Raw genomic sequence first — 19,330 nt, forward strand, 5'->3', positions numbered from 1 at the left:
AGAACTCCATGTCACACAATGTAACGTGCGTTAACAAAGTTAAATAAATATTTAAAAATACTTGTTTACCTTTTTTAAATTCCTGTTTTTCTGAAAATGTTTCCTAAATAAATGTTCAATGCACAGTGATATACAGAATTAATAAATAATTAATTTTTTTTCATTTACATTAACCTTTACGGATTATTACATTTATTTTACAAAAATAATCTTTAATTTTTTATTCATACACTGTTGTTAATAACAATATTTTTTACATCTTTTGAAAATTATATCTGAATCTTTTGTTTAGTTGTGTATGGTATAGGGTTGCCATATTTCGCTAGGGTCTCGTCGGGAAGTTCTGTAATTGGGATATGTAGTAAAAAAAAGACAATTTTATAATGTTTTTTCAGAAATATAATAAAACAATGATGATAAATAGATGTTTTTCTTATATTTTATGTGGTGCTTCTTACGGAAAAAGTATCGCTGGCCATACTTTTTCTATGACTTCATATTAACTTAGGTAATACTGCAATATTGATTCTACAGTCCCTGGCAGCAGACGACTTTTTTAACGTTTTTTTTTACTGGACCAACATCGATGATATAACGTTTTCCACTATGGTTTTATGAGCAGGAATGGAAATTAAATACTTGCTCAATTTGAAAAATTGTCAAGAAAAAAACATTTTTCTTTCACAGAACCTATCGACTTCCATGAAATTTAGCTTCTATGAAGTTCTTTAGATACATCAATTTCTAATATTATCTGCCATCTTATTTTCACATCCATTGTCAGTACGGTCGTGGAAGATTTTTGTTGATTAACGGCTTTGCACTGTGTAAGTTTCAATCGGGACATTATAGGTTTCATCGGGACGTCGGGACAGAGGGATCGATAACGGTGACAGTCCCGATATATCGGGACGGATGGCAACCCTAGTCTGGTAGTTTATTGTATAATTTCAGCCCCCGGTTTATTAGTCTCGACTGTCTTTGTCTCGTTTTAGAAGGTTTTATATGATATTTTTTCTGATATTCTCGTATTGTGTCCATGTTTAATGCTATTTTTTTCAAGTTTTAGTTCTTCGTCCTTAATTACATCAGTAGCTAATTTATGGATAAATTTTATAAATTCTAGTTTAAAGAGTTCTCTAGTTGCTTTTAGATAGGGGAGGTCATTTACTAACTGTAATAATTTATTTTGCTGTCTTTGCAGTATGTTTATGTCATTTTGACTTCATGTTTCCCAAAGAAGTTGCATATAACATATTTTAGTTTTTACATAGGCTTCATACGTTAGATTTTTTTCCGTTTTTGAAACAAAATTTTGATTTAAAAAAAAGATTAATAAATAAAATATATAATAGTAGACCCAAAATAGATCCTTGTGGTACTCCAAAATTTACCGTTTGTATTTGGCTTTTTTTAAATTTACATACGTATACTGCTTCCGATTTGCTAAGTATGATATTAGTAGATTTTATTCTTGAAATTTTACTCCAATATCATTGAATTATTTCATCATTTTCTCAACATGTACCGTATCGAAGGCTTTTTTTAAATCTAAAATTACTCCGATGATTGGAATGAAATGAACGAAGTTAAATGTAACGTAAGCGCTATGCAACGCAACGTAACGTTATACGTCCGATAAAAGCTGATGAGAAATGCTTTCCAGATGCGCGCTAAGTGATCAGGATGTGGCACTAACATCTTCCTCCTGGTAGCGTTCATGTTGCACGTAGGTAGATTATGATGTTAAATGTAACGTGAGTTATTTAAATGCAACGTGAGTGATATGCAACGCAACGTAAAGCTAGGGTTTCCTAGGACAGCGGCGCCCGTATCTTAACGACCGTAGTGAACGGCGATGCGGTAAACAGCAGTTGTAACGGGGACTAGAGAGTGGTTTCGTAGGAAAACAGTGTTATCAACACCATTTAATACCGTTTTCCAAGGAAATTAGTTACTAGTCACCGTTACGACGGCTGTCCACCGCATCACCGTTCACTACGGCCGTTAAGATACGGGCACCGCTGTCCTAGGAAACCCTAGCTTAACGTTCAAGTCCGACAAAAGCTAACGAGAAATGTTTTCCAGCTGCGCGCTGAGTGATCAGGGTTCGTATTCTGATGGGAAGTTAAAATTTATCTTCAAGTTTATGTACAAAGCAGAATTGAGTTTTCTGTATGAAAAATATAATATATTTACATTTTTTTTTTTTGTTCTAAACATGTTTAATTACCGGTTATCGACGAAGATACATTGAATTTTCATACAAATATATACACTTTCATACATAAATATCGATATTAGTTTATACAGTCTCAATATATACCGATGAAGACAGCCGTTCATAATCGCGGCCTAGGAGGTGGTACCGACATCTTCCTCTCGGCAGCATTCATGTTACGCGTAGGTAGGTATTTCAGTAATGTAGCTGAAGTCGGTTGTTTAATCCATTTGCGTCCAAATCCAAATCCAAACTCCGATTTAACTGGATTAACGTATCCAGTGAGCCTCGAGAGTATTACGTCAGAAGAAGGGCTAAATTCAAAGGCGCTTTATAGAAACGTTAAAATAGATAGCGGGTTCGGAATTTAGGAAGTAAAATAAAATATTCTACGCAACAGTTGTTTAATCGGTGAAAGTGTATGAACAGATGGAAAATTAAAGTAGGTACCTATACCCACTACACATATGTTATAGAAATAGGAATTTAAAATGGCTAACGTATCTAGATTTCTATAGTTGATATTTAATCGGCCTCGTGGTGTAGTGGTCAGCGCGTTCGCCTACCATGCGAGAGGTCTCGGGTTCGATTCCCGACATGGTTGACATAAAATATCTATTTAAAAAGGTGTTTTCACACTAGAATATTTCATAGTCCCTGGACTGAACAGTGAGACTGATCACCTTACCTTCATAAAATAAAAATGATCAAGATATGCTGCGATTGGTGCACCGATATAGTGCCCTATGCACCGAGTGGTAATGATAGAAATCTACAAGGATAATAAATAAAAAGACAAGGTAAATTAATCACACTATAGGGGAAAATGACTGCCTGTTTCCCATTACATAAAAAAATTAAATCATCTTTGTAACACGTTTTAGTAAATAGACTTTAATTTTACAAAATTAACTTTTTTGGGGAATTGGCTGTAGGTAATAATGTTTATTCTTGTCGTCTCTTAATGAAAGTCGGATTGTCATTCCATATTAGGATGTACACGTTGTACACAAGAGGAAGTTCAGTACTACGGGAAATTTGATATAAAAATGCTTTCTTTCACACAGTCAAAATTAGAGCATTTAATTGTTAAGTGAATATTTTTTTTAATGTATGAAAAAAGTTATAAAAAGGAACTACTTTAAATGACGTCACAAGTTCTTCTAAATCAACCGATTATAGTGTAGTGATAGATTTCCGTTTCCGGAAAGCCGACTCACCGAAGTGAGTTAGTGAAAAGTCACCTGCGAAATAATGAAAAATTTACAAAACTTTAATAAATCGCAGCGACGATAATACGATACATAAAATTAAAAACTAAATAAAATTTGTCTTAGTTTGATAGTCTATTAACTAATAAAAACACTGAACTTTCTCATTGCCTAATGAAGCAATGTTGGCACGAATGCGTGACAATGACGTCACAGCCAAAGTGAAGGAGATATGCAACGTGTTCCAGTGGCAAGTTTCCATGAGGAGCAGGGGTGGTACGGAGCGAAGAGGGGAGGGGAGAAAATCGATATCTCTATGTAGGTGCTAGCTGCAGGGTACATTCGGACAACTGCTTTCTAATACGGCTCTTTTTTCCTTAACTTTATTTATTTTTGAAAATTGAAATATATGAGTACAGATGATATTGTAACGATACATAAAAATAAAAATTTAATAAGTAATAGTAAATACAAAAATCCCGCCAAGCCACTTTTTTTGGCTTGTTGGTGGAGATTTATCTATTTAATATTATTTCAACTAATGAGAGGATTCTCTTGTTTCTTCCTCATCTTCGAGGGTTGCGATTTAAGTTTTGAGATATGGCAACACCAGTGTGAATATGTCAAATCTGACATTGTCATCGTTTGCCATTTTAATGGTAAACGTACTCAGAACGTTTTGTCATACGAGTGATATTTGTGTTGTTTACAGATACATAAAATATAGTATAATAATTTTGTAAAGAAATGGAACTTAATCGTGAACATTTTCGTGCGATGATTTTATATGACTTTCGACGTGGATTAAACCAACAACAGTGTGCCTATCAACTCGCTGCGACTTTTGGTGATGAAGCACCATCTCGAGCCGCCGTGTTTCACTGGTTTTCTGAATTCAATCGTGGTCGCACTTAGTTACAGGACGACTTTCGTGAAGGTCATCCAAAATCGGCTATTGTGCGAGAAAAAAAAAAGGCTTTGCGTGAACTGATATTGCAAGATCGTCATGTGACATACCGTGAGATTGAGGCATGCTTGAGCATTAGTTCCACTCGCATACATTTAATGTTGGAAGATGTTTTGGAGGTACCTCAATCGGACTGGAAAAAGTGCTTCGAAAATTGGTTCAAACGCATGCAAAAGTGTATCTTCAAGGAGAATATTTTGAAAAACAATAAAGCCATTTTCGATTATAAATATTTATTTTTACTGGTCTATCTCAAAACTTAAGTAGCAACCCTAGTATAATTACGTGTTGGACATGAATTAGTAAACCAATTATTATTTATTTTTTAACCATTTTCCCAATCTCGCAACCTAAATATTTCTTACTTGATCGCAACACGCAAACGTATTTTTCAATGCAGAAAATAAAGAAACTCGAATCTAAATAACGTATTTTACAAGTGACCGCGAAATTATTGTGATGGTGTCATACACAGAATGATCTCACGAACAGTATTATGTTGCATTGCATCACCTTTGGAGGGATCGTCTTTTAAAATGACAAAAAAATTACAATTTGTCCGTACATTTATTTATTTATTTCACAGTTTTGAAATGTACAGAGGTTCTTTGTTGCAGGTCCCGACTAGCTAGAAAATTCTTCTGTTTAGGAAGGACATTCTTTTTACATGTATTTTTTTTCATTTCATTAAATGATGCTTAAAAAAATTCATATATATTTTTTTTTAATCAAATATAAATTAGAAAACTTACAGGGAATAATAAAAATTGAATCATAAATATAAATTAGAAAATATACCGATAATAATAATAATAACATTGTTATATTTTTAATTTTGATGAACGTTTCATTGGGTTAATTATCTAAACGTTTCAATGGATAAATTACCAAAATGTTGTTCAAAATATAATAAATTTCGAAAGTGCAAATTGAATCATATAAAAATAACTAAAAGGTAGGTAGGTAATCGTGAATTTAAAAATACGATATACGTAAAAGATCTTATTGTCTATATTCTAAATATTTTAGTAAAACATAATTAATCGAGTCGAAAGCACTCGTTTAGGATTCTGGTTCTATTTCACACACAGAAATGTATTTTTCATCCGCCTGGACACAGTAAAACTATAGCGATTTAATAAATAAAAACAATTCATTTAAAAGCATAAAAAATCTGATTGACTCAGAGCTGGGCAGATCGTGAAATGCGAAAAGATGACGTCGACCAATGAAACTGAAAATGATTGTATCGCCTAAGATGCGGGTGGGGCGAAGCGCAATATGGACGAATGGAGAAAACCTGCGTCTGACACCATAATGTCACAAAATAATATGGAATAAGGATCGAAGCAAAGGAAAATTAGATTTCAATTTAAGTAGGTACCTACGCACAACACTGCGTTATTTGCTGAGTTTTGCATTAGTAATAGAGATATGTTTTGTACAATTTTCCAGCACAAGCGTATGTGCAGATCCATCCAGATCTCGCGAAGCCCTTATAGAAATTGGAATTGACACTTAAAGAATGGGAAGGCGCCCGTTCAGCCTGGAGCGGTGTACACAGGCTGCTCACCGCTCACGGGTAGTGTTTAGTACTCGGTAGCACAATTAGGGCGTAACGCGCCCCATGCTCCATGGATAGGTGGGCAAGTGACTTCTCAGCGGGCGGAAACTTAACCTCGCGGAAAACTATTTCCGTTTCGTTTTCACACAACTACAGAACCTTGGCGGAAAACTGTTCATTTCCTACAAACTGGTTTCCGGGATATTTCATATTTGAATTTTTTGGTCGAAATCCGTAGCTATTTTAACCTAACCAAAATTAGAATTTAATTAATAATTCAAAATTTATGCCGTACATCGAAACAATACCTGAAAGTGGGGATACAATTGAACGTAGTTATGCAAAAAGCAGCCAGCCATAGAAACGTTAAATTGAGATAATAGCACTTTTGTAAAAAGAGTGAATAATCAAATCTACACCACAGCTGGAATGTTTTTGACTTAAACAAATAATAAACAATGAATACGTGAGTTTTTTTAAATATTACAAACGAAAATATAATTATGTAGTTGATAAGTTTTAATGAATTTAAAAGTACTGTTAGATTTTCCAAATGCTGTGGGTGTTTTCTGCAAATTGAGAAATGCCGTTTTTGTGATCGACACCATTTTCAGAAGGTGATTATAACAGTTTTTTGTATGAAAGCGGTCTGGCTCTTTTAAGCAGAACATAGAATTGACCTTACTGCACGCGATAACACCAATATCTCATTTTTTTCAAAATTGTTGACTGGCTGCTTTCTGCATAACTACGTTCAATTGCGCGTAAAATAATATTTACTACAAATTTACATCGAGTTTTACCGAGAGGACCCGAAACGACAGAAGAAAATAATACTCCTAATTTTTATGCGTAAACGTTACAAAAAATAAGTTTAATCACATATTATGTATTAACATCAAAACGGTCAAAACGAAATGCCGGTGCTCTTGTATGGCTGCGAAATCCAGGCATCTTACTAAAGCTCAAAACACAAAACTTCTGAGTTTTGAGAGCAAGTGCCTAAAGAGAATATCAAGCATAAGGTGGTTCTATTTCACAACTAACATTGAAGTCCGAGATCGGACGCAGCAGCCTCCTATGACGAGCGTTTTGAGGGTGCGACGGTGGGCCTGGCTCGGACACGCGATGCGGACGCCTCGGGAGAGCATGAACCCGAGCTGCCTCTTCTTTTAGAGACGCGCATTATCGACAAAATCTAAAAAGGGGCGCTGCGTTGGTTGGGACATGTAGAGCGAATGGACAGCGAAAGATCGGCAAAAAGGACCTACAATGCGAATGTTGATGGATGCGGAAAACGAGGACGACCGAGAAAGACATGGCTCGATTAACTCCTACAAATACTTGAAGATGGAGATTTTAATTTTGAATTTTTTGTTTATTCAGAAAAACAACAGCAATACAAAAAAAATATAAACAAAATTATACAAAAACATAAAATATAGCCAAATCAGTTTTCCACATAAATACAATTATAAAAATCCAGATAGTGTTTTTCTGGGTTATTATGCCGTGTTTGTGGGCTTTGTATTGCCGACGTTTCGGAGCACATCGCAGTGTCCATCTTCAGGGCTGAAATGGACACTGCAATGTGCTCCGAAACGTCGGCAATACAAAGCCCACAAACACGGCATAATAACCCAGAAAAACACTATCTGTATTCTGAAGGCCGTGAAAACCTACGAACCTTGATTATAAAAATCCAGTTCAGTTAGATATTAAAAGATGTAGAAGTGCATGTGTGCGAGTTTTTTTGTGTGAGGATGCGCGGGTAAGTGAGTTGAGTGTGGTTTTGGTAGGTATGTGAATATGTGTGTGAGTGTATATGGATGTGAGGGTGGGTTTATGAACAGGGTGAGTGTGTGTTTGATATGAGTGAATAGAAACATCTTAAATTTTTTATGTAAAAATAAACTTTTTATATAGAAATAGATTTTTATCAAATAACAGATTTTTAATTCATATGGTGTTAAGAGTAGGAATAATCGACTTGCGTGCCTGAGAAGCGAGGTATGTATGCAAAGACAAAGTGATATGGAGTTCTTTCCTCTCTGCCTACCCCTACGGGGAAACGTTTTTATATATCAAATGATGTTTACATGTCGCGTCGTACACGATAGTTACCTACTTATTAACTATGAATAAAGTTAGTTTATTTACGTACCAAATTTTGTAAGTTAATTCAGATAACTCGATACTTACTTACTTATTCAAATTCTCTAAATGCTGTGTTCTGATTAAATAATGGTAGGTATAGATAGGGAACAATGCCCCGTGACAATATAAGTGCTTGCAGGGAGGAGAGCGTTCACCCGCTAAAGCGTCCCGACGGAGACGCCGAGCGGATCAGCGCGTCGCTCAGCGTCGGCGTCGCGCATCACGACGGAACCTCGCTACACGCTCTACGCCGCTACACTCGCCAATGACCGTCTCACTACGATCGATCGCAAGACGATAAAAAAATAAACAAAAAACTTTCGTCGGCGATGGAGAGAATATTTTTGCAATTATGTATTATACTCCGTTTTTACACATTTATGTCTATTTGAATTGGCTAGAAAAAGATCCGCTACAGAATCGGTTCAAGGTTAGATTAACTTTATCGTTTATTTATACTCGAGACTACGGCATACCGCGAATCGATAAACTAATGGTTTTTAGTTATATACTAAATAAAGTGTAGCCTTATTTAGTATAAGTGAACTACTACTATTAAAATGTTTACTATAACATGTAAGTTTTTTATGGTCCCAGTTCCTAGTTAGTACGAGGAGCGGTATCTGTAATTATCTCGTATCCCTACTTCTTGCTTCAGTCGCCTTCCTTATTCTGTTACAGCCGGGACGGGACGTGGACGGAGGTATTTGGCAGTTTCAGAGAAACCCCCCGTAGAAACCGCTAACCACGCTATTTTTTAAAAAAATACGAAGCACGGGGAAACTTCCTCCGTCCGAAAATAGGATTAACCAATTGAAATAAGAGAAAAAGGAGTGGAAATGTAGTCGGAACATCGGCGGTATAATAAAGTGGCGAGAAATAGCACCCGCGAGATATATACAAATATCATATTTCTAGATTCAAAGGCAGCGGCTCGAATGAACCTAAAGCGGGAAAGCATAAAGGTCGGGGTTAAGGATAAGGATAAGGGTTAATGTGAAATATGTGTTTCGGTGGTGTTATTTCACGCACGAGATGATTCTTTTCACTTTCTTGCTGTCCAAGTGCTGGGAGGGGGCGGGGGTGGAGATTGATCGGACGGAAGTTTGATTGCCTCCCCGCGGGCTCCGGTCCGCGATAGCTACCGATTGCCGCTACCGCTATGACAGGGGCATCTTATTTATAGCCCAGGTATCGACTATCGACACCCTTAAGATTAAATTTATGTTTAACTTAATAATCGACCGACGCCGACGGAGCTTTGATCCGAGTTATCTTTAAACGAGCCCGAATCACAACCATCATTCAACCGATGCGTTTTTACAAATATTATGCATAGGGACCACTGGCTTATAATAGACACGTTATTTCCTCACTATCTGCATCTCTTTTTCCTTTTCTTTCCCACTATTTCTTTGTTTTATCCATATTTCTATTATTTTAATTTATATCAAGATAACTATGATTTTATTTTTATATAGTTTAAACATAACAATTATTATTGAAATTAAGTGAATACATGTAATTGAATGGCAGGCCCTACTATTGCCTTTTTTTATAGTCTCTAATAGTAAACACATTTAATTTATACATGTGATTGAATTCTAAATAAATCAAATTAAATAAAAAACAAAATCTCAGATTTAGCAAATATTGCGTTTCCCCCGATAAGTTGAAGAGATTACGATACACAAGCAAACATTCATGCGAAAAAGATACATACATATTCCTTTAGACCATATTTAGGTGTAACTCGTTGCCATAGGCAACGACACTGGCTGTCAGTGTAATTATTTATAGAGTTTAATTTTGTTAAAAAAAAAAAATTAAAATGTAAGTGACTAGCATAATAATGAGCAAGTTATTCAATAAATTTGATTGTGTTTACGAATGAATCGATATAATCTGTTCTGTTTTTTTTACAGTTACAGCAGTGCGATTAAAGCTTTTTCTCGTCACACAAGACTGAATTTTTCAGCGTAGCGTCCCGTTTTATAACGCAGAAAGTTCATAAAATAATGAAGTCAACTATCCACCGATTTAAATGCTATTGATTGCGCGCTTATAAAGCGTCTATGAAATTATACGTCGCTGGTGGGTACTTACTAAACTTGATCCTACCGATCGAGAACCCGTTATAAATGAATTTAATGATTTTAATATTTTCCTTGTTTTTGACCTATTTAATTTATTTGATTTATTCCAGTTAAATCACGCAACCGTCAAATGTCAGTATCGCGCTCAGACAAATCTCGTCAATACGCAGGCGCAGGTTGTATTCCAGTCTAATTTTTCAAATGAGAAACCATAGAATATACTTTTCAGCATGTTGCTACTTTCAAATTTATGTAGGCGCATAAAGCTTATTTAACTTCAAATAACTGGAAATAACTCTCAGTCTATCCAGAGTATGGATTCCACAAATTCATATTGGCAAGGAAGGAAAGGGGAGATCACGACATCTTGAATTTGAATAAAGCCTCGTTGGAGAAATTCTTTAGTAAGCATAATGCAAATCTGATATAGATAAAGGGGAGAGGGGAGATGGGAGATCACACCCCGCGAGGAGAGGGGAACTACTACGCGGACCCACAGGACGAGGACATGACAAACACTTGCAGTCCTCAGCTGCACTTGTAAATGCTTCATCGTTGGCATAACAGGATGAATCTAGCAACATACTAAACACGCAACACAGAATCATTCCAGATATTAGCGAAACTCATCTTGAACACAAAGATGATGGTTTAAATGTTAATAGTAGTTAAGTGATTATTTATTTTATTGGGTAAACCAACAGCATGTACAACATATATTGACAATCTCTTTGTATATTATCGAGGACACCACGCAAACACAGAAAAATTGTTTACGCCGAAGACAATAATTAAAATTCTGTTAAATAAAGCAAATAATGTGAATATATAAGATTTGATTTATATCATTGACAATTCTTCAGTCACCGATTAAAAATACTCCAATAGTATCACCTATTTTAGCTGATTTTTACATGGACGTTTTAGAAAAAGAAATATGTAAACTAAGCTTACTTAAACATGTTTGTGTTATTACAGACACATGGATGAAATTTTTATAATTTTTAATGGTTCAAAACGCGTTTCAGATCTCTTTTTTAATCAAATAAAGTCTTTAGATAAATCTATTCAATTTACATTAGAATTAGGCGGAAACAAAATCTACTTTTTAGATAAAACAATGAAAATAATTAACAATAAATTATATTTCAGTATATTTAGAAAGCCCACATTCAGCGATAACATAAACCATAATTCTTCACGTCATCATATTTCTCACCAAATGTCAACATTTCATTTGTTAATTCGTAGATTATTAAATGTAGATACTAATGTCTGCCAAAAATTATAATTATGAATAAGTTATATTATCTTGATAGTATATAATATTATTTTTTGGATTCTAAGTTTAGTGTGTAAAAAAAGAAAAGAAAAAAAAATAAACAGTTTAAAACAGGTGAAAAAAAAGTGTTGTTTGTTTATTATTTTTTATATATTTCGGTATCAAAAAATACTTTATTTCATCATATATTTTTTTCAACTTTTATTTTGTTTGATATATTTATGATTTTATTTTTTATATATACATTATTATATAGAGTTACTAAAATATTTAAAGAGAGAAATCCCTGAAAAAAAAACTGATTTTGCAGTTTGGCGGGAATTTAATGATTGATCAAAAAAAAATTAGATAAAAAAAAATTAAAATGTAGAGGTTTTTAAAGTTTAGAAATATGTGAAGTACAGCTTCTTCGATTATCATCTGGGCAATATAGCGCCCAATCTTCTGGAAATCGTACCTTATAGGTTCTTAATCTAAATCATTTGAATAAATTCATAGCATAGCACAAAATAAATTTGGTAATGTATCCAAAATAAAACAAGTTTATTGGATTGTAATTCTACTTTATTTTTTATAAAATATACAAAGGGTATATTGTGACGCGTTTCGTCTTGTTAGGACATACTCTACTTATTTTGGCTTGTACAGAAATCCACAAACATAAAATAGCAATTATTTTTAGTATATCAGGAACCTTTGTAAATATTTAAGTTAGTTTGTTTGAAAATGTCCTAACAAGACGAAACGCGTCACAATATACCCTTTGTATATTTTATAAAAAATAAAGTAGAATTACAATCCAATAAACTTGTTTTATTTTGGATACATTACCAAATTAAATATGGAATTCTACCAATTGTCTGCATACACAATAAACAAAATAAATTGTTTTCAAATTACAAATTTAAAAGCTTCAACTAAATTTATTTATCTATAGTATCACTATGTCAAACGCCCTTGAGGTATTATATTACGAAAATGGCGCTATGCAAGTTATCCATAATAATAAAAATAATCAATCGTCCCAGTCGGTTAGTAAAGTGGCACGCAAATACTAGTAAAAACCTGCTCGCTAGCTTTCTTACCAGGGTAAATATTCTTAGAAAATTGAATAGATTCGAATTTCTGGGATTCCTTTTAATACCAATATTTGCAAGAATACGGCTTAGGATTTTCTCGGGAAAAGCGACATACATAAATATATTCAGCGGGAGCATTTATCAATGTCCCTGTTTTTCGTGTAACATTTGATTGTTGAATGCACTGAATCAACAGGCATTCGGGTGGGTTTATATTCCATTGTTTTTGTTGTTGTTATAGTAAACTTATGCATCATGGCAATATTTAATAAAGAATTGATCATTGTTGCGTTTCGGTTTTAATACACCCCATGGAAAAAAACATTTTAAAAAGTAAAAAAATTGCTATAATTATCGATTCTGCGGACGATTTTCTTCTTTTTTTCCATGTGATTACTTTTTTCGATTCCTAACAGAGCATACAATTCCTAGTGTTATTACAGAACACGTCCCGAGGAAAAACATAAAAAAAGATCAACTCCTTTACTTTCGACATTTCGAGATCTTTGGCATTTTGGTTGTGTCAGTTTCACCATATCCCCGTAAATATATTTTTTTCTCATCATCTGAAATGGTGAAGATTTTTTTTGTAAGCAGGCATTTACATCGGTTTTTAATTTGCCTTTTTTCTTCCTAAATATCTTGCAATGAATCATTTCTCTTCCAAAATATTTACGACACTCTTCTTAGGCTTAAGTTCATATTGCGGTAGCCTCTTTCTTTTAGTGCGTACTTCGTCAAACGATTCTTCACTATACGAATGTGGAACCGATTGTTTTACATGTTCCATGAGATATGCATCTGGAGCAGAAGATTGTACATTATCACTATCGTTTACCCGAGAATTGGGATTCATAAATTTATTTCAAAATGTTATAAGTCTTCTCTTTGAAAATGATTCAAAGTGTTGAATATGACAATTATCTCGACAGAAGTATTAATTCTTGCTTTATCATCGCGAGTTAATAAAAAACAAATATAAATAATAATAAAGTAACGGTAACAGCTCCATAACCAGAAGAGCTTTCATTACAATGAATATTCAATACAATATATTCTTTATTAGCGTTAAGTGTTAGAATTGAATTCTCTTTTTGAGTCCCAACATGTCTATAATTTTATGTCTTTTGACATCTAAAAATAATTCAAACACTGTGAAATAAGAGGTTGTGTAAGAAATCACAATAATATAGGCACTCATAAACATTACCGATTTCAAGTTGAAATTTATACAATTCAACTTCACATGCCATTGAAAAACCTAGGAAATAAATCGCTTACCTACCTTTGAAACCGTTATATTATGTTCGGAGAAATCAATTACTTTGCTATAATCCTCGCTAAAAAGTACAAACCGTTGTAACGTTCAAGTTATGATGTTGCGCCTTGAATCCGCAGCCTATATTATGCAGGTTATGTGCAGTTCTGTACGTAGGCACATAATAAATGAACACTGTATGGTCAACTATAGTTGTATTATTTATTATAATGTGCAACTGTGTGACCAATATTCATTTACATTTCTAGTAATATTATAAGTTTTGTATGATTAGTTATTTTATGTTATGTATAATTTTTATGTGACAACATTTACAATAACAATATTATGTGGAAGCCTCTAATTGGACTTTATGGTATAATTGATTCTTATAAATGTATAAATGTCTGTTGGCTTTCCAATGAAATAAAATAAAATAAATAAATAAACTTGGACTTACAAAAAAATATTTTACTATCAATAGAATTTACGGTTTTATTTTGTACAAAAAATTTATGAAGCATTGTATAGGCGTACAAGTTTTACACACATATAGATAATTTCAATTCCTAACAAAAAACGCTAAAATATAATTTTTGATCATTTCGGGATTTACGAGTTTTACAAGTTGCGCCGACGATATGCATATTATTAAAGATTAAACCACTCACTTTGATCAACCCAAGTTTAAGACAAATAACTAACATAAAAATATGTGTTACAATATTATAATATGATTTCAGTGAAGAAAGAAATATTCAAAACAAATAAAAAACATATTTCTCAGTGTATTCAAAGTAAGTAGTCTATAAGTTGTGAGACGTTCTGTTTCACTTGACATTGCAAATTGGACTCGAATAGGGAAATACCACATTTTACAATTTTAAATTAATAAGGATCTATGAAATACAGTCGAATAAAAAAAATGAGTTTATCAGTAGCATAAAAAATATTTAAAAATTTATAATTTTAATTTCCCACATACCCGGTTCATTGCATTGGCCACGCCCCTAATACGTCAGGATTCGGTTAAATTTTGAGCTTTGTGACCGTTTAATTTTAAATAGAACATCGTCACGAATCTCGACGACACAATTGTCAAGACCAAAGATGACGCGTTTTGGTACAGATATATTTTTTTAATATGTATAAAAACATTTCTCCACAGTATGCATATTGATTTCGAAAATAATTTGAATTTTTCTAAATCAATTTCACATGTTTTTATCGGTATTTGTAGTATGTGATATTTCCTTTTTGTGAAAATAAATGAACGATGGTATCCTATGACGCTTTAGGAATGCAGGTGTCAGTTTCTGTGCATAAAAAAAGAAGTAATTTAATGTATACACATAAACTTATTATGTACCTAAGAATATAATTATGTACGTACGTATTTCATTATACAATATTAAACAACACACAAGTCGACGTCCTTGAAGGATATTTTGGTGTAATAAGATTTTATTTTTTGTCGGCCTCGTGGTGTAATGGTCATCGCGATTGCCTACCATGCAAGAGATCTCGGGTTCGATTCCTGACATGGTTGATATGAAATATTAATTAAAAAGGGTGTTTTCACAATATAATATTTCATAGTCCCTGGACTGGTGCATGAAGCGTTAGACTGATCATCTTACTTTCATGTAACAAAATGATCAAGATACGCAGAGATTGGTATACCCGTGCAGTGCCCTATGCACCATTAGGTGCGGAAAGGGAATGATGATGCAGATTTAATTATCATATATTTTTTTATTATTTATTTCACAGTTTTAAAATGCACAGAGGTTAAATGTTTCAGGTCCCGATTAGCTAGGAAATTTCTGTAAAGAGTAAAAACTTAGTAAAAATACAATAAAAATGCGAGACTGCAATAATTAGATAATATTTAGTTACAATTATTCTAAATACTTTATTTTTATTTATAAAATCGCCTAATATATTTACACAGTAGTAGATATTTATTTTCTTCCCATCGTAATAATACAGAAACCTATTATTTATATGTTGAATGTACACTGAATATGCTTATATGTACACAATGTACAAATAATCATATTATTTTTAAAAATAGATTTTCATACTAAATACTTTTTGGACTTAATTTGACATAATTATATATTTTGTAATTTATTTGTTCGTTGTAACATAGGCTGAATTTAGGAAATTCTTCATTAAGGCCAGTTGTACCAAAAATTTTCAATCAAAAAAAGTTATCATCAAAATGGCATGTTTTTTAAGTAAACATTTTCTGGGAAACAAGTTTTAACGGTTTTGTGGTCAAAAAGTTTTGATAATTTTGTCAAAATGTGTTCTTTTATTATTCCTTTCATTTCAAGCAACAAATGTTGTCCATTTCGAGGAAAACGCAACAATTATTTAACTTTATTTGGGCACCTGCGCCGCGATAATGAACGCTATCTTTATCGGTACATATCGAGATGGTATACACGAATATCGATATTTATGTACGAAAATGTGTTAAAATATTAGTACTAAAATTATTTTAAAAATTAAAAAAGTATTTTCTTGGGTAACCTGTAATTGAACATGTTTAGAAAAAAAGGTAAACATATTTTATTTTTCATACAAAAAAACTCAATTTTACGTTGTAGATAAAATTAAAGATAACTTGCCATTCGAATACGGACCAAGGGCCCCGATTAGAATAGGAAGTTAAAAGAGTTATCTTCGACTGTCTATAAAGAAAAACCGATATTTGTGTGCGAAAATAAGTATATTTGCATGAGCATTTAAAGTATCTCCGTCGGTAATCTATAATTGAACATGTTTAGAAGAAAAAATTGTACGCATATTCTGCTTTTCATTCAGAAAACTTAATTTTACTTTGTAGATAAAATTGTACGCATATTCTGCTTTTCATTCAGAAAACTTAATTTTACCTTGTAGATAAAATTGTACGCATTTTCTGCTTTTCATTCAGAAAACTTAATTTTACTTTGTAGATAAAATCGTACTCATATTCTGCTTTTCATTCAGAAAACTTATTTTTACTTTGTAGATAAAATTGAAGTTAAAGGTTAACTTCCCATTGTATTTGGTCTAATCACATATTTTTCTAATCTTTCTGTTGCATAATTTTACTGATAGTCGAATGCACAAATTAATAACATCTAAGCACTTATAGAAAAATTCTTTATTTGCGACTAAAGCCAACCATTACTGGCTTCGCGATAACACAAGATTGACAATGCATTTTTTATTCATTAAAAAAAAAAAGATTTTTTCAATAAAATTTACTCACTACATCCATGTTTTAATTAATATTTAAATAGGAGAAAAACAACAACAAAAAACATATTTCTCAAAATTACGCATTCTAAATGCGTGTAGATTTTATGTGTTAAAACCTGAGCAATACGGGCATTTAAAAAAAATCATACCTTTTTTTATGTGGTATTCGTTGCGTTTTCTTGATGAGTACTTTCGCCTAACTTATTAACATCTTAAATTTTAAAACAATTTTAAAACTTGCGAGTTTTCGACAATAGGTATAGTAAACGATAAGTTTTGGCTGCAAGTGAACAGTATTTCATATGTTTAATACTAAATACTTTTACAATATTTTTATAGTCCGTAAAGTTAAACTAAAATACAATTTTCAGAAGTATAGTCGTTTATTTAGCGGGCAATTAAAAGTCATTTATTAGCCCTGCGATTTCATATTTATTTATGCGATAGGCCAATGAAAATATCTCAACTACTTTAAATAACTACTAAAGACATGTAGAAGTCAAAAATATCAACAATCATAGGAACGTATGTCTCTTGATTTGTCAGATGAATTTGCGAGACACTTTTGACAGGTGGGCATCTAACAAAGCGCACAGAAAATTGCGTACGTTTCAACACGTGTACGAATTCGTATATTTACAGGGCCGTTGAATCTTTAAAGTTAAAAAATTAGCCATAATCTTAAGGGCTGTTTTAAAATTGCACATGAGTATGAGCTAATTTAATCGATCGACATACTTTATGAGAATACACGTAAAATATCAATACACGACAGTGAAATAAATTATTAAATGCGGCGTGTCACTATTCATATGGAAAACACTCACCCGCTAATCAAAGACACTAATTCGGGTAAAAAAAAAAAACTTAGTGCACAAATTTGCGAGACACAACACCTACACGAACAAAACAGCTTTTGCCATGACAGTCAAGCTTGCAACTGAAATGTAAAAAAATATCAAGGCAACAACATCAAGAGAAAAAATTATAGCTGTCAGTTTGGTAACTCATGTAGCCATGAAATGACCTTACCTATCCAGCAAAAATATTTTCTATATTCCTTGATATAATTTTACTTTTTATTATTATTTCGCTCAGAGATATTTATCACTGTTCTAACATGCTAAAAAAATGTTTAAATTCTTAAAGCTGCTTTAAATATTCATGATTTTTTTCTGATATCACTGCGCTCAAAAATGGGAATCATGTGGTAGAGGTAGGTTCGAAACTCGGGCCTATGATTCGTGAATCGGGGACATACGCGGTCGCGTCTAAGGTCTTTTGTCCTACTAATAAAGATAAGACAGATTTAAGATGGCTTTCTTTATTACATTATTTACAGTGGCGCACTTAAGAGGAATCATGACACCCCTCGAAATTTAACAAGTGTGATGGTCAAATATAAACATAACGCTAGCAGATATATGACATAATGTATTGGGCCTGCCACACACTCGACGAGTGGCACGAGAAGTAGTGAGGAAAGGAGGCAGAGACGTAGTGTGGCAACATTACTCATCATGCCGCACGTCATGCTCCTCGTCGTGTCCACCGCTCCCTATTTTGTCGGTTTTTGAGCGCGAGTTAAAGGACCGGCAATATAAGCGCGAGTAGCTGGCCCCATAATCGCGCGGTCACAGTACGCATTGAGCGCTCACACCAGACATAATGTAGAACTATAACAAGTTACTCACACAAGACGCACGCGTCAATTTTGAATGATGTATATATCTTTGTATGACATTGCTATAACTGGCTATACTAAAAATACATAGCACGCACACTGTCACAGTTTCATCGTCCAGGGTATAGAAAGACAAATGACAAGTGCGGAGCGTCACGTCGGAGAGGGGGACATCGGGCGAGAGGGCGGCAGCACGAGGAGCAAAGTGAGGAACAGCGCAAGGAGCATAGTGTGGCGGGGCTATATGAACGAGGGAGGAGCTAGAAATAGCGTGATGGTAGTTGTAGTAGTAGATATGAATACCAAATAATTTTTAAAATCCATGTTCATACTCACCTACTAAATTTTTATCAATGTTAACAAATAATTGGCAATTAAAAATAATAGCGCCTGCACTGATTTAGCTCAAAACCAACCAATCCCAAGGAATACCCTTTAAACGTGTTTTATAAATTATTCAAAATAAATATTTTGAGAAAATAACATATGGTTCATTTTTAAAGTTTATTGCCAACTGATCCTCTCAACCTTTCTAATGACACTTTTAAAGAAT

General features: G+C 33.3%; 1 protein-coding gene across 20 annotated transcripts in view; it reads right to left on the reverse strand.

Annotated features, from left to right (window-relative positions):
* LOC148283854 (protein lin-10-like) overlaps positions 1–18,035 on the reverse strand; it is a 147,051-nt gene extending 129,016 nt beyond the window's left edge. For all 20 annotated transcript variants that reach the window (XM_088243092.1, XM_088243087.1, XM_088243090.1 and 17 more), the window contains exon 1: positions 17,921–18,035. The gene's annotated coding sequence lies outside the window, so the exon portion shown is untranslated. The remainder of the gene's footprint in view (positions 1–17,920) is intronic.
* Positions 18,036–19,330: the final 1,295 nt, after the last annotated feature.

This window comes from Micrasema longulum, unplaced genomic scaffold (assembly GCF_059751315.1).
Source record: "Micrasema longulum isolate JH-2025_06_02 unplaced genomic scaffold, ASM5975131v1 h1tg000185l, whole genome shotgun sequence".
NCBI lineage: Eukaryota > Metazoa > Arthropoda > Insecta > Trichoptera > Brachycentridae > Micrasema > Micrasema longulum.